A 14,439-nucleotide genomic window follows, 5' to 3' on the forward strand; every position below is an offset into this window, starting at 1 on the left:
GTTCCCAAAGCCCATTGGATCAGGCCCAATACCAGTCCTATGACCCTCGCTACTCCACAATAAGGTAAACGCCGCATTCAAAGCCCAACTTACACTACGTATACTAGGGCTTGGGGGGCTTGTGTCCCAGTAGGGACAAGGCAGCGTAAGACCAGACGTCCGCATCGCCAATGACTACCGAGTTACGCGACTTTGCCACTCGTCATCCGGGGGAGCCGGGCAGTGTATAGACCGGACGTCCGATTGGCCAGTGATTACCCAATTACGCGACTTTGCCACTCGTAATCTGGATGAACAACAACTCATATGAGCCGGTCGGCTGTAAGACCAAATATCAGGAGGCCGGTCGGCCCTACTGCCAGTTGACCAGATTAGGATTAAGATTAAGGGAAGTAACTGCTAAAAGTTATTGGGACAAAGTTGGGCCGTGATTAACTTTTCACTAATCCCAAGCCCATAACAAAAACTATAAATACAGGTCAAAGGTGAGTGGTAGGTTGGTTGCATTTACTGCACATTTATTACTGTTCTATTGAAAACGCCATTGCTCTCAAACTGACTCTGGCATCGGAGAATCTTTGGCATGTCTCCCCCACCCGCATGCAGAGGAGTGGAACGGAGAGTAGGAAGCGAGACCGGACGACTGAGAGACTGGAAGAGAAAAACGTGGAGGTATTAGACGACTCGGCCCCTACAACCGAAACAATGTGGTTCGGTGGAATTTGGGTTTTCTTCTTGGTAAATGTTGAATTTATCTTTTTGATATTATTTGTGATTTTTCCTAGACTAAAAGATTATTCCTCTGTATACGAAAATCACAAAAACTCGATTTTAAATCTGTATTCATGAGCTTCCTTTGACGCATTAACAATCGAAAATGATTTTCTCAAAAGCTCGTAGAATTGACACCCACCTTATCTTTAAATGATTAGATTATGAATAAGTCTCGAGATTATTTTGTCCATGTCTCAGTTAATATTGATTTACTATGTGATTTGCCTATTGAAATTTTTTGGTAAAGATATGCATATATTGCGGATGTTGACCATGAAAAATTACCTTTACTTTTTTAAATTATAAAATTATTGGTCATGATTTACATAACTATAAATGGTTACAATAGAATGCAAAATGTTAATTCTTGTGGGGAGAAATTAGTTAGCACAAAATACAACAAAATTATCGTCCTAAGGTGGTTGGTTCATAGGATTAGAATGAGAGTTCTCCAGCTTTAGTTTCAATGATTCTTCAAGTGGTACAACTGTTGATATAGCCTATGAAGTCTGTACAACTTGTGATATAGCCAGTACAACTTGTGGAGTAGCTTATGGTGGAGCTTGTGATAGATTGTGGTGGAGCTTGTGTGAAGCCTGTAGTTAAGTCCATTATGGTGTAATTTGTTTTGGTGTCGCTTTTTTCCCAATCACAACATGAGCCAACGGTGGTTAATCATGATAATATCATTGTTCTAAATGAATATTCTCTTGTTAATAACCTAGAAGTTTCTACTGGTGGTGCGCCAATGGAGTTTGAATCCTCGACTAGTATGCTTTATTTGGAGGATGTCTCTCCTAGTATTAATAATTTGTAGGATTTATTATAACTAGATTCACCTTAGAGTAGTTCTAAGACAATTTTGAATTCCTCAACATCTAAAAAAGCTTATTTTGAGAAAGAATTGAAATTAGTTGTTAAATGAGCAAATGATGAGAAGGAAGATTCTAATATTGAAGAAGATAATTCAAATTACAAGGAAACCTAATAGAGATAGACTAAAGAAGTTAATCTTAAATCCTTTAAAGTAAAGATTTCTAAAAAGCTCATATGAGTTTTTAAAATTGTTTTTCATGAGTCTAATGTGGTCTTTTAATTTTTTAATAATTTTTTCACGAGAAAATAAACTTACTTGGATAATTAAGAGTTGTTACAACTTATAATATGGCTAGGTCGTAATTTTTGTGAATTTTGTAAAATACCTTATATTAAGAGAAGGCTTAATACCATTGTTGATCTCAATTTTTGTCAACTTTGTTCGAAATGGTTCTAATTTTTTTAAAATGTTCAATGTAGTCTTATATATCATAATTTCTGTTCAATTTAGTCCCTTTTTGCAAACGTCATTTAAATCATTAACGACCAAATGTCTAACTATGCAATCAATGAATGACATGTCATTTAACTGCTGACGTGGTGTTGATGGTGATTTATGGTGGAGGAAGGGGAAGATGGTCATGGTGGTGTTTCTGCGTGGTTGTTGGACGGAGAAGATGAACAGAGATGGTGGTGGCGCTCTATGTGGCACGATTAAAGTGTCCACGTCAACAATTAAATAACATGTGATTCACTGATTGCACAGTTAGACATTTGGCCATGAACGATTTAAACGACGTTTACAAAAATGACTAAATTGAACAAAAATTACAATATATAGGACTACATTAAACATTTTTAAAAATTAGGACCATTTCGAATAAAGTTAACCAAAATTAGTACCAATAATTATATTAAACCTTAAGAGAATAATTATAAACAAATCAATGGTCTTTCACATTCTTCAAAATTATTGTGTTCCTATTTTAAATTTTCTAACTCGAGCAAATTAATTTCTTTTAACTTTTGCTTTACCTTTTATTTATTTATTTTTAACTTGGCGGGGGTTTTAACCATTCAAAAATCACTGTTTTCTATGCATTGTAGGTATTTTTCCTTTCCCTATCCCAACATCGGTTATCTAGTGTCCTTAAACTATATTAAAGTATTTGAGTCTTACTCATAGTTTGTTTGATTTTGGATTTAGTTTAATTTAAAATTGAAAATTTGTTAAAATAAAACATTCTTCTATCTATTTTTGATTAGATAAAAAATTATTTTTATAATTACAATGAATAATTGTATAAATTTAATCCATTTTAATTATGCAATTATGATTTTATTTTGAATTTAAATATTTTAAAATCAAAATAAAAAATATTTTGTTTATTATATTTTTTATTTCAAAAGAATAAATTTGCAAATATTTCAAATATTTGTAATCTTTAATATATTATCAATTTTTGTTTACCATACACGTTTCAAGAAAAAAAAAGTATTATCAAACTGATTTATAACGGATCGAAATATGTTGGTAGTACTACAATTAGTAACATTTGTCGATAAATTTTATATTCGTCGGTAATTATCAAAGAAAAAATGCTTCAATAATTACTGAAGAAAAAATTCGTGAGTTGTTATCGAACAAAATATCTATCGGTAAATATTGTGATTTGTTTTATCTTCTTCCTCCTCATCCTTCTTCTTTCTTTTAGCTTTCCCAATTTACAAAAATAAGAAAAATCAACACATTACAAACAAAAGGGGTAGCACATCTTTGTTCAACTGAATCCTCCACAACTAGAAGTCCACTTTCATCCAACACATATAAGAAAACTCACGAGAAAGATCAAAATTAAATTGGGGATTTTAAGTTGAATGCATCAGAGAATTGAAACTATAACTAAAGTTATGACAAATGAAACTAAAAACTAAAGCTATCAATATCAAAACAAAAAGAATTGAAACTAAAATATTTTATGCCTAACTCCATCTTTTCAAAAGATATGCTACTAATTTCTGTCATATCTTCGTGATTGTGGCCTCTGTTAATGAGGATGAATTGTTGAGCCGCGTTAAAAATAGGAAAACTTGACTATATTTTCATTCTAATGTTCAAAGTTGGATGTGATTTGTAAGATGTGAAAGATATATTATTACCTTAGTTCAATCATCTTTAATTCATGCTCATATGATGATCTTGATCCATGACATGATGTAATACTCGCATGCCCAAAAATTTGAATGCTCGTTACACTAAACATGGAAAAGAAAATAGTCAAATATGATGGTCTAAATTTCACATATGAAAATTAATAAGTTAAAGATCAATGAAGGCTAACATTTGGATAGATTATTTCCATTTGTTGTGCTTTGAGCCTATCCATAACTCTAATTAAATTTGAAATATTTGAAACATAGGTTAATGTATTAATATCATAATGAATTGATATGAAAAAATGTAATACTTACGTTTGTAACTGGGATTTCAAGTTAGGTTTCATCATCCTATGTAGGGAACAAAACCATACAACTTGACATTGTCATGGTATGATCACCATCACTTGCCAATGGCCCCTATAATGAATCATAAAGTGAGTGGATTAATTAAATCTTCATAAAAGTGTACAATATTGAGTAACACATACCTATCAACGTATGATGCGATATACAACTCTCTTCTGGACTTAGCCATCTAGGTTTGCATATATGATTGCTTATTTTCTATTGTGTTTCTATATGGTTGAATGGTTTGAGGTTCAGAAAAGCCATACATGGATACCCAACCTTGGTCCACTATGACAATGTCTATGTACCTATAACAATAAATTTGAGTATATATATTAAAAAGTAACAATTTGAATATTAAAAAGAAAAGACAATTAGAAATCTTACATGCACCATAGTTGTATGAATGAAATGTTTAACACTCTTTCCCCACCAACGACATCCAGTTCATCATTTAGAGTAATATACAATGACACATGACACTAGAGGCCAAACACTCTTAAATCTCACTCCAACTTAATCGATTCTTTATTCAATCTATGTAATTTTCTCATCAACTTGAATAGAAGATCATCCTTTTCTACTACCTCATCATCTTCATGGCTCACAGGTTCAATCATTGGCTGTGTGTCAAGATGGTAGAACTGAAATAAATATTTGTAAAAGTTATGAGTCATTTGTTTATAAACATTAAAATACTAAGAATAACAATATAAAACTACCAGTGGGCCAAAATATGGCATGATCATAGCCTAGGCTAAAGTAATATGCCTAACGCCTCCCCTATGAATTGTATTTCAGAAGTTAACATAGGCACTTGAGCGTGGGGGTCTCTGACTTCATTAATTGTCACCCGTGCGTGGGTGGGCAATAGAGAAACACCATGCGTGGTTTGCCATTGTCAAATTTTTTGTCCCATGGCCACTATACGCACAAGATTTTCATTAACTAGTAGCTTATACTAACAAGTGTAGTCAGTAGGATCTACAGGTGACTCAAGACTTAATGCCTCTAAACGAGACTTTTTCTTTTTTTTCTCAAACAATGCATAACCACCACGTAAGAGTATGAGTGGTGCATCATTAAGTTTCTATATTTACTAGATGACTATCCTTTTTTCCTATCAAACCATAAAAATTAATAAGTTTAAACAAAAATGAATGTCTTGTATGACTATAACAAAATATTAAGAAACAAACCTATGAGTCCCTAGACTCTCTAGATGCTTTAAATTGTAGTCACTCCTCCTCAGTTATTTTATACTTTGCACAAGGAGTGTCATGTTGTCTATCATCAAACACATATAGTCATTATATTTTGGTCTTAAAGTCCCCTATCGGATTGCAATGTGGGATAAGACCTTCTTCCTTCAAAAAGTTTTAATATTTTTAGGGGAATATGACGAAAGAATTTTCCATTTTCCGACGTATACTTTCTTAGTAGGCAAACCAAAGGTCTTTGTTTAGAGGTCGAAATTTTCACACAGGACACATAATGCTGAAATTACTCCATTTTTTATGTCTACTTGCTTAGTAGGCAACCCAAAGGTCTTCGTTCTAAGGTTAAAATTTTCACATAGGGCATATGATGTAAAAATTCCTCCATTTTCAACGTCAATTTGCTCATTGGACAGACCAAAAGGTAATAAATTCTTACAACTGCATTTACACATGACACATGACTTCGAAATTATTCTTTTTTCGACGTCAATTTCCTCATTGGATAGACCAAAAGGTCTTTTCTGATCAGTTGAAATGATTCATGCAATCATATAACGCTTGGAAGGCTCTTTTCGACGTCCAATCTAAGTTTAGGCTTACAAATATCACATTCCCATTCCTCACATTTCTTATCCCTTAAAATTTTCCTCTTGAATGTATTGAGAGCCATTTTAAAGTTTTCCTGGAGATGTCTATTAGAGCCAACTTTTAGAACATTTGTGTCCTCCAAACCTGATTTTATTGTCTCTAGGTTTCAAACTACACCTTCATATTCATAAAACATATACATTAATGTACGAAATGAATAGATTTTGTGAAGATGAATGTGCCGTTTAAAATTCGGAGACAGGAAAATCCGATTTGGAGGATATAAATGTTAGGAAAGCTTATTGTACGAGACATCTTCAGGAAAGCTTAAAAAATGGTTCACAATAAGGTCAATAGGGATACTTTAAAGAACAAATAGACGTTAGAATTTAACCTTTCCGACGTCGAAATGGTTCGAGGATTTCAATCAAGTCTTTCATGATCACAGAATCTATGCAAAAATGTGAAAAGTATACGAACAAGAAAAACATCATTACTGCAAAAAAAGGCTTTTGACATCTGTTACTTTCGACATTTAACATCCAATCTAGATCCGACGTCTTATTGGAAGACGCCAATTTAACATCGAATCCCCTTCTCTAGACATCATTTTTGACGTCGGATCCCCTTCCCACTCGCCACTTACTGATAAAAACATGCCCAGTATCATCCGCTGCACTACTATGATTCTCATACTTTCTTACTCACCGTTTTACTAAGAAAGGTACTCTCTTCCAGTCAACTGTAACCCGAAAACGACTACTCTCAAAGAACCTTCTTCAAAACTTCTATGATCTTGCAAAAATTCTGAGAACTCTTCTCTTTCGCGATAACCATGTCATTGTTTTTCATCAAAACTGTTTCTATTCTTTGAAATTGTTCATTCCAAAAACCACTTAAGTCTGCCAAAACTTATACTAGGTTGTTCCAACCTTCACTCTACTTATCTTTTGAGATCCATCAAACTTGTAGTTCTTCCGACGATTACAGTGAGTCTAAACCACTACTTCTTCCCCCAAACCATCACATGTCGCTTGTACTTTACACCTTCCATAGGAATTATCCAAAAAGGAACAATTACCATTAGCTCTATTTCAAACACTACCAAAAACCTTTACAACAAAAAGACATGATCTTCTCTTCTTCACATAACCATGTTAATATCTTTTGATTCTCACAACCCTTTTTCTTCACTTTCTAACTTGATCCACAACTAATGTATAACCACTAACCTTCCCTCTGGAAACACCAAGCTTTTCTTGGTGACCATAAACCACCTGAAAAAGATTTGAAAACAATTAATGTTCTTGCGATTACACCCCAAACTCACAAAAGGAACAATGTCATCTATCCTTCACTTGCATTGGTTAGACATCCCTGATTCACATAACATTGATCCTCATCCTTTGCTTAACTCACACTTAATGCACCACCACTATTTCCTTTCTCTTAAAACGAGGAACACGTCCGAAATACCAAAAATTACTAAAATAAAGTTGAAAGACGATCAAGCCTCTTACAAGATTATACTCCAAACTTGATAAGAAGCCTCTTCAAATAAACTTCGAACCTGAACTCCCTGATTACTTAGACACGTGCCACAAAACATAAAAACTTCAGGTAACCATTACTATAGTAAACATTACCAAGTTAACCTAAAACCTTCTTTAAGATTTAACCTTTTCAACTTTGAACCTCAGGAATACCAACCCTCTTCTAAAGCTTTGAATCCTTAGAAAACCATTGGTACTCAACATAAACTCTCTCACCTTATCTGAATCCACAAACTCACTGTCTTTTGTAACGTAGCATCAAACAACTACTTCTCTCTTGATAAAACTCGGCCGATCACTCAACATCACTACAAAACCATAGTCAATGAAAACTGACTTTACCACAACATGCAACTTCATATCTCTAAACATCTCAATCAACCCTAACTCTCTGCTCATTCTTGATAACCACATTAGCCGATTCTATGGTAAACACCCTTGTTTATCTACTTCTAAAACCTTTCTTCGCTTTTCCTGATTCACCATACTTTTCATTCTCTAACCTTACCTTTCCTTATCAAACTGACATTCTGATGTGCCTATTTCTTCTACACTTGAAATCTTGCATCTTGTCCCATGGTCAAACCTTTCTTTTATATAAACCACTGATCTTGAAAACATCTTTCTAAACTTGACTCTGATGCATCCACTTGTTAAGAAAATCTAACCATCTCCTTCTAATTATATTAATCAACTCAAAACCCTTACAATATTTCAATTCCCCTCAAAGACTTCATGTTCTCTCGACTTGAAAAATCCGCCTTATACTAAACTCTCATTAAATTTGCTCTATGTCCTATCCAAATGCTTCTCAAACCCTTCTTTTTTCTACTTCATTTCTAGATATTGATTCCCCTTGGTTTACTTCAGAATTCCTATTCTGTTCTTAACTTAAGTTTCAAACATTCCATCACTTTTCTTCTTTAGATCTCAAACATCGTTGATATACCAAACCATGTTGCCTTCTCAACCATTGCTACTCCATTGCTCACCATCACCTTCCTTTCTATGACCTTTAACGTCACTGACACACATAACCAACCAATTTCCCAAACCTTGTTACATCAATGCTTACCCAAACTCCTCTTGGTAACTTGTGATATCTAATCCTCTATCTTGGTTCTTGAAACACCATTAGAAAAGAAACAACGCTGCTAAACTTCAACATCTTTCCTCATACCTTGTAGACGAAAAACTCTGATGTTCTAACCTCCAAGCTCTAACACATCCCATCTCCCAATATTTGAGGCAAAACTTGTCTCAAAGGCTTTAACCAATTCTAATGATAGTATGCAGGTCAAGTTGTCCTCAAATCTGCATTCCTCTACTACTATAGAGCACAATACACTACCACAAAGGCAAGAACAAGACAAGAATTACTATAGACAACAACACTAGAATCACAACCCTTTCTTTCCCCAAACCTTTAGAATTAAGAAAGCAAAATTATCTCTGATATAATCATGAGTGTGCACCTCATTACTCCTATCAAGACGTTTCTGTTTTCAAAACTTCTAGTTAGATACACCAATTCTACGATTGAAACTTAGAAAGTCATGACAAATCAAGTTACTTAGACTCAACTCTTCACATGAAAGGCATGACAAACCCACAACCCACAAGTCATATACAAGATGAACTACTCTGATACCATTAATGTAACATCACATTCTAATAGTATAAAACTATTAAAATATTACATTATATATATGATAATAGAACCACTTAAATGAAAACAAACCTACAAGAAGACAATAGGTCTACCTATGCAGAACCATCTAATAACTCATCTGCTTCGTCCCCACCTCTCGTTGGAACAACTGAAAATACTGTCTCTCTAAGCTCACACCATTAAGGTGATCATTGCAAAAGAGAAACAACACATAGACAAACAACACAAAAGTAAAGGTGAGCTAAATACAAAACAATACATCGTAAGTTTAAAGCATTTCATATAAGAATCATATGTAATTTAATCCAACCCAAATATCTTACATGCAATGACCTATACCGATTGTCCTAACTTAGAATGAATGATGACAACCCCTTTAGGGACTTCCCATTCAAAGAAGTATCAACTTAAACTAAGACTAAAGAAAGGGAAGTAGAATAAAGACTTCTAAAGGTCTTTTCTTTCTAAGTCTTAAAATGTTCTCTTTAGCTAAATATATTTACCTTGTTTTTGTAGGTCACCAATAAAGGTGGAAACATGTCTATATACCTTTAAAGGCTAGCCAAGCAAAGCAGAACAAAGGAAGCAATGAAGAGTGCATCCACTGCCACCGCTCAGCGACAGCAGATCAACTTTTCCTTCTTTGAAGCACGTTTTCAACATTTTTCACGTGAAACACAACCAGCTGTGTAGCTTCTTCACTTGAGCATGTTTTAAATATGTTTTGCCTGAAACATGCACCCAGTCTACGTAGCTTCATGCACGTTGTAGCTTGCTAGCCATGCTTCTCTTACTCTATAAAAGAGAGCTTCTCCTTCTTGTAAAAATAACTTGAGTTTGATAATGAAATGCTGCTGAAATACAGCCATTCTCTCAAGTTCATTACTTGAAGTTGTTTTAGCTTGTCTCCCTCTAGCTCCTTTCCCTTAAGGAAAGCCGTCTGAGTTAGAATTCCTCACCACACCACATCCAAACACTGGCACACATTTCCTCAAACACTTTGCAAACACCGGAACATCTCCATCCATTCTTCATTCCGCTGCCACTTCTGGTCCGAGAAGTTGCTCCAATCTTGAACGTGGAGGCCGCTTCCATCATTTGGTATAGAGAGCCAGCACATCCACGCATTACTTCAAGAGCCAAGTTGCTCTTAACTTCGTTTTCTTACTTCTGTGTTGTGTTGTTCCAGTTTTGCCACTGTTTGATTTTTTTTTCCTACTTCCGTGGTTTGATTTCGTGTTTGTTGTTGATATTTGTCTTCATTCACTGTTCCTTAGTATTTTTGTTCATTTTAATCGGTGAAAATCATTGGTTTGTGTTCATTCCAGCTTTCATTCTTAATTTTCCAGTTTGTCTCAGTCATGTGCATAGTACTACAGTTTTTACATCTGTTATCATGTGTTTGAATCTGTCTAGCTATGTTTTTCATTTTCAAATGAGCCCAGTGCATTTGCTAGCCATATATTGATCATATAAAGCAATGAGATCAAGTCTAGCTTTGATCATATAAGCTACCAGCACTGCAAAACGTGTTTCTGTGTAAAACAAAAATCTGCATAAAAAACATCTCTAGTTTAATCATGCGCACACTATTTCTATCCATATTTTTTGATTCTAAAGCTTGAGACAAGTTTGTTTGTTGTTATTAAGCATGTCTAAAGTTGTAGCAACTCATATTAAGTACTGAAATGCAATATGCATTGCCTAGTTGCTTACAATCCAGTAGCATGTGCTGTCCAGAATTTCCAGTCGAAAGCTACCACTGTGCTTGACATCCTTGTTGTGTCTTAGGTCATTTAATTCTGCTAGCTCATTTTCTACAGCTAGATCTAGTCACTTAGGAATTTCTTAAACATTTGATTGAGCCATCTAGCTTTGCTTCCACTGATTTCTCAATACTGGTGCATTTTTGGTGCATTTTTGGCTATAGCAAGAGTGATTTGTTGAATCTTATTGTTTCTGTGCATTCTCAATGGTTGAACAAGTTTATTTTACCATTTGAAACTTGTGTGCACTGTTTATTTGGTTAAAATTGAGATGTTATGCAAAATCACTTCCTAAACCATTAATTTTGCCTAAATTTGGAAGTGCACTAGTGAATTTCTGTTGCAGTGTGTTTCTTGGCTATTTAAGTGTTTGCACACATCCAATTTGATGATATAAATTTATTTGATGTCTCAATTGAGCCTTAGAAACACCGCCACTCATTTTTTCCAGTGAAAGCACCATTTTCCAACTAATTTTCTGGTGTAGTTTGATAATCATGTGCTTTTTGAAATTTGCCAAACTTTAATCTTCATTTCTGGATTGGCAAAAGCTGGTTTCAAGTTTCCAAATGCAATGATATGGTTAAAAAGTGTAAAACATCAAGAAAAAGCAATTAAAACCATGCAATCCAGTTTTGAAAGACATAAAATTAGAAAACCCAAAATTTGAACTTCTTTAGGGACTTTCATCAAACAATTTGCAATTTTTATCAAACAGTTTGCTGCACTTGATTTTGATCTTCATTTTTGAGTTTTCTTGCTTGTTTAATCTGATCTAGTGCCTTTCCTAGGTTCATTTTGTGTCCCTCCTTTGATTCAATGCTTAAACTCAATTGAATTCAACTTGTTTGGCTTTCAAATTGTACCACAAAAGTTGTTTCTGTGTGACTGAAATGCTGGTGCAGTAACATGTTTTTGATGAATTGGTTTGGTGCTTGCATTAGTGTGGTGACCTATTCTTGAGGTATCCAAGCTGCAGAATCCTTCTCCAACAGGGTAGCATATTAGGAAGTGGAGAATGTGTTGAATTGGCTTCAAAAGTGGAACTCAAAGTTGCATTTTTGCTTCAGCATTCAACAACACTTCATCAACCTTGCACCAAACTTATCAAACAGTTTTGGACTAGCCACATTCCAGATTTTAAAGCTTCATCTTTTGTACAATTTTAAGCATAGTTTCAAGTCATTTCCAGCATTGTATCGCGAAACCTTTGCGGTTAATTGTTTTTTTCATTTGCAAGTAAAAGTGACTTGGAAAAATTCTTTTCAAGCAATTTCAAGTGCACAATCAAACATTGTAATAGCTTAGTTTCCATTTCTTAGTATGAAAGTGTGTCAAGGGGCTCAAAGTGTCACTTGCACTTTCACTTAGGACCGCATAGCATTTTCCATTTGCATTGTTTTCCTTTACTTTGCTTGCTTGACTTTTATGTTTTAAGCCTCCGTGATACATAGGAGCGCGTTTCATTTAGATAAACCTTCATTTGGTTTCTAGGTGCATTTCATTCTTGCATTCAAAAAGCTTTTCAAAGATTTCTACCTAGACACTAAGGCAAGAAACAACCAAAGACACTCTAGCTAGGAAGGACAAGGTTCTTAAGCTTGTCCATTTGTGACTCGCCTCTCCTTCCTTGGAGATATTTGGTTCATTTTACCTCTAGAATCTTTCTAGAAATCTTTCACAAAAATCTAAAAAGTTTGATGTCTTGTTATACTTCCTATACGTCTTCTTTTTCATATAGGTCCTCTCGGTCTTCTAGTTTTGATCAACCCATTAGTTTCAAAGAAATTAAAAGAAAACTTGATGAAGCTAGAAGAAGGACTTGTTCATTTCATGAATTTGATCGGATTGAGGATGAGTTGTATAAACAAGCTAGAGAAAATATTCCATTCTTTGGTGAGAATATTGGTGCATTAACATACCTAGCTTGGGAAAGAGAAATTGATGACATGCATCCATTCATTGCTAGAAAAAGTAAACATGAATCCTATTTCCATTCTAGCAATAGTGCATCTTATGTCCTTAGTCTCTACACATCTAGATTTGAAGTGCATGCAAGAGAGTGGTGGGATGAAAGACAATATCATGTTAGGATAGGTAGAAAGTCTCTCATTTGTGATTGGTATGAATTAAAATCTTGCATGAGAAAAGAGTTTGTGCCTTCAACTATTAAGAGAAACCTACAATTACTGAGAGATTACATTGAAAATGGTGAAACATTTCTTGAAAGCTTAAACGATAATGGTTTCCTTCTTAGAGAACTAGAATTTGAAATTAGACTTAAGGAGTTAAAGGCTACGAAACTAGAGTTGAAGGTTAAGAGACTACAAAGAAATGTTGAGAGACAACAAGAGGAAATAAGACAAGAAAGTATCAAATTTGATAGGCTGTCGTTGAAGCTATCAAATTAATACTACTTTTCAAGGCAACTTCAGTATTGCCAAGTAGTATTCAAGAAAGTAGATAGGGTTAAAGTAACCTTGAGTCGTCTCCCAACGAATACGGAATTGCCTTTTAATATTTGAATCTTATGAATGCAATGCAATGTTCAAGAATAAAAATGATGTTTGGAGAAGGTTTAAAGAACAAATAAGAAACTTAAAAAAAGTTATGATGAAATAGGCTAATTCCACTCCTTTTCCAAGATAGATTCATCATCGGTTATTCAAAGATAATTGTTCAATTGATTATTATTTAAGTTTCAAATTAATTAAAGTACATTCTTAATTAATTTGAGGGCGATCATGCATTTAACCAAAGTAAATTCTCAATCAAATGCAAAACCTTTCTAGATTATTCACAACGAATTCAACCAAAGTACATTCTCAATCAAATCCTATTATGTTTAATCATGTCTAGTCTTAAATCTCCTAACCAAATTAAAAGCTAATCAATCAAAGTAAATTCTCAATTGATTATAGTTGAAATTATTACTAATCAATCAAAATACATTTTCAATTGATAGTAAAAGCCATTTAATCATATGAAAGTTCCTAAATTAAATCAAAGTAGATTCTCAATTAAACCTAGAAACCCTAGAACTCATATAATCAATATGCATGTAGATTCAAACACATTATGATGCAAAAATCTTTGCTTTTAATTTAATAAAGAGATGAATGACATAGAGAGAGAACAACTTAAATCAATAATCAAAATAAACAATTGCATTAACTCAATCTAACCTCAGAATCGATAATGGAATTACAGTAGAATAGCCCTAGATGCTTAGCTCTCCATGAATGGAGTTGAATACAAGATGAAATAAGAGAGAGAGAATTGGTGAATGAATGAATGAAGTCAAGTCTTCTGCCTTCCCTAAGTCTCTTTATATAGGGCTTGATTGGGCTTGGACTCTGAATATTCAGTTGATAGAATCTTTTATCTTATATCTTCCAAATAACTAAAAGATTTAGATAATTATAACATTATTTGGAAGATATTTTCTGTTGATATTCCCAAATTAAATTAATTCAAGAACTGAATTTTATCTTTTAACTTTTCTGACTTTCCAAAATTTCACAAATGTTCTGAAATTTCCT

Source organism: Vigna angularis, chromosome 2 (genome assembly GCF_016808095.1).
Source record: "Vigna angularis cultivar LongXiaoDou No.4 chromosome 2, ASM1680809v1, whole genome shotgun sequence".
Lineage (NCBI taxonomy): Eukaryota > Viridiplantae > Streptophyta > Magnoliopsida > Fabales > Fabaceae > Vigna > Vigna angularis.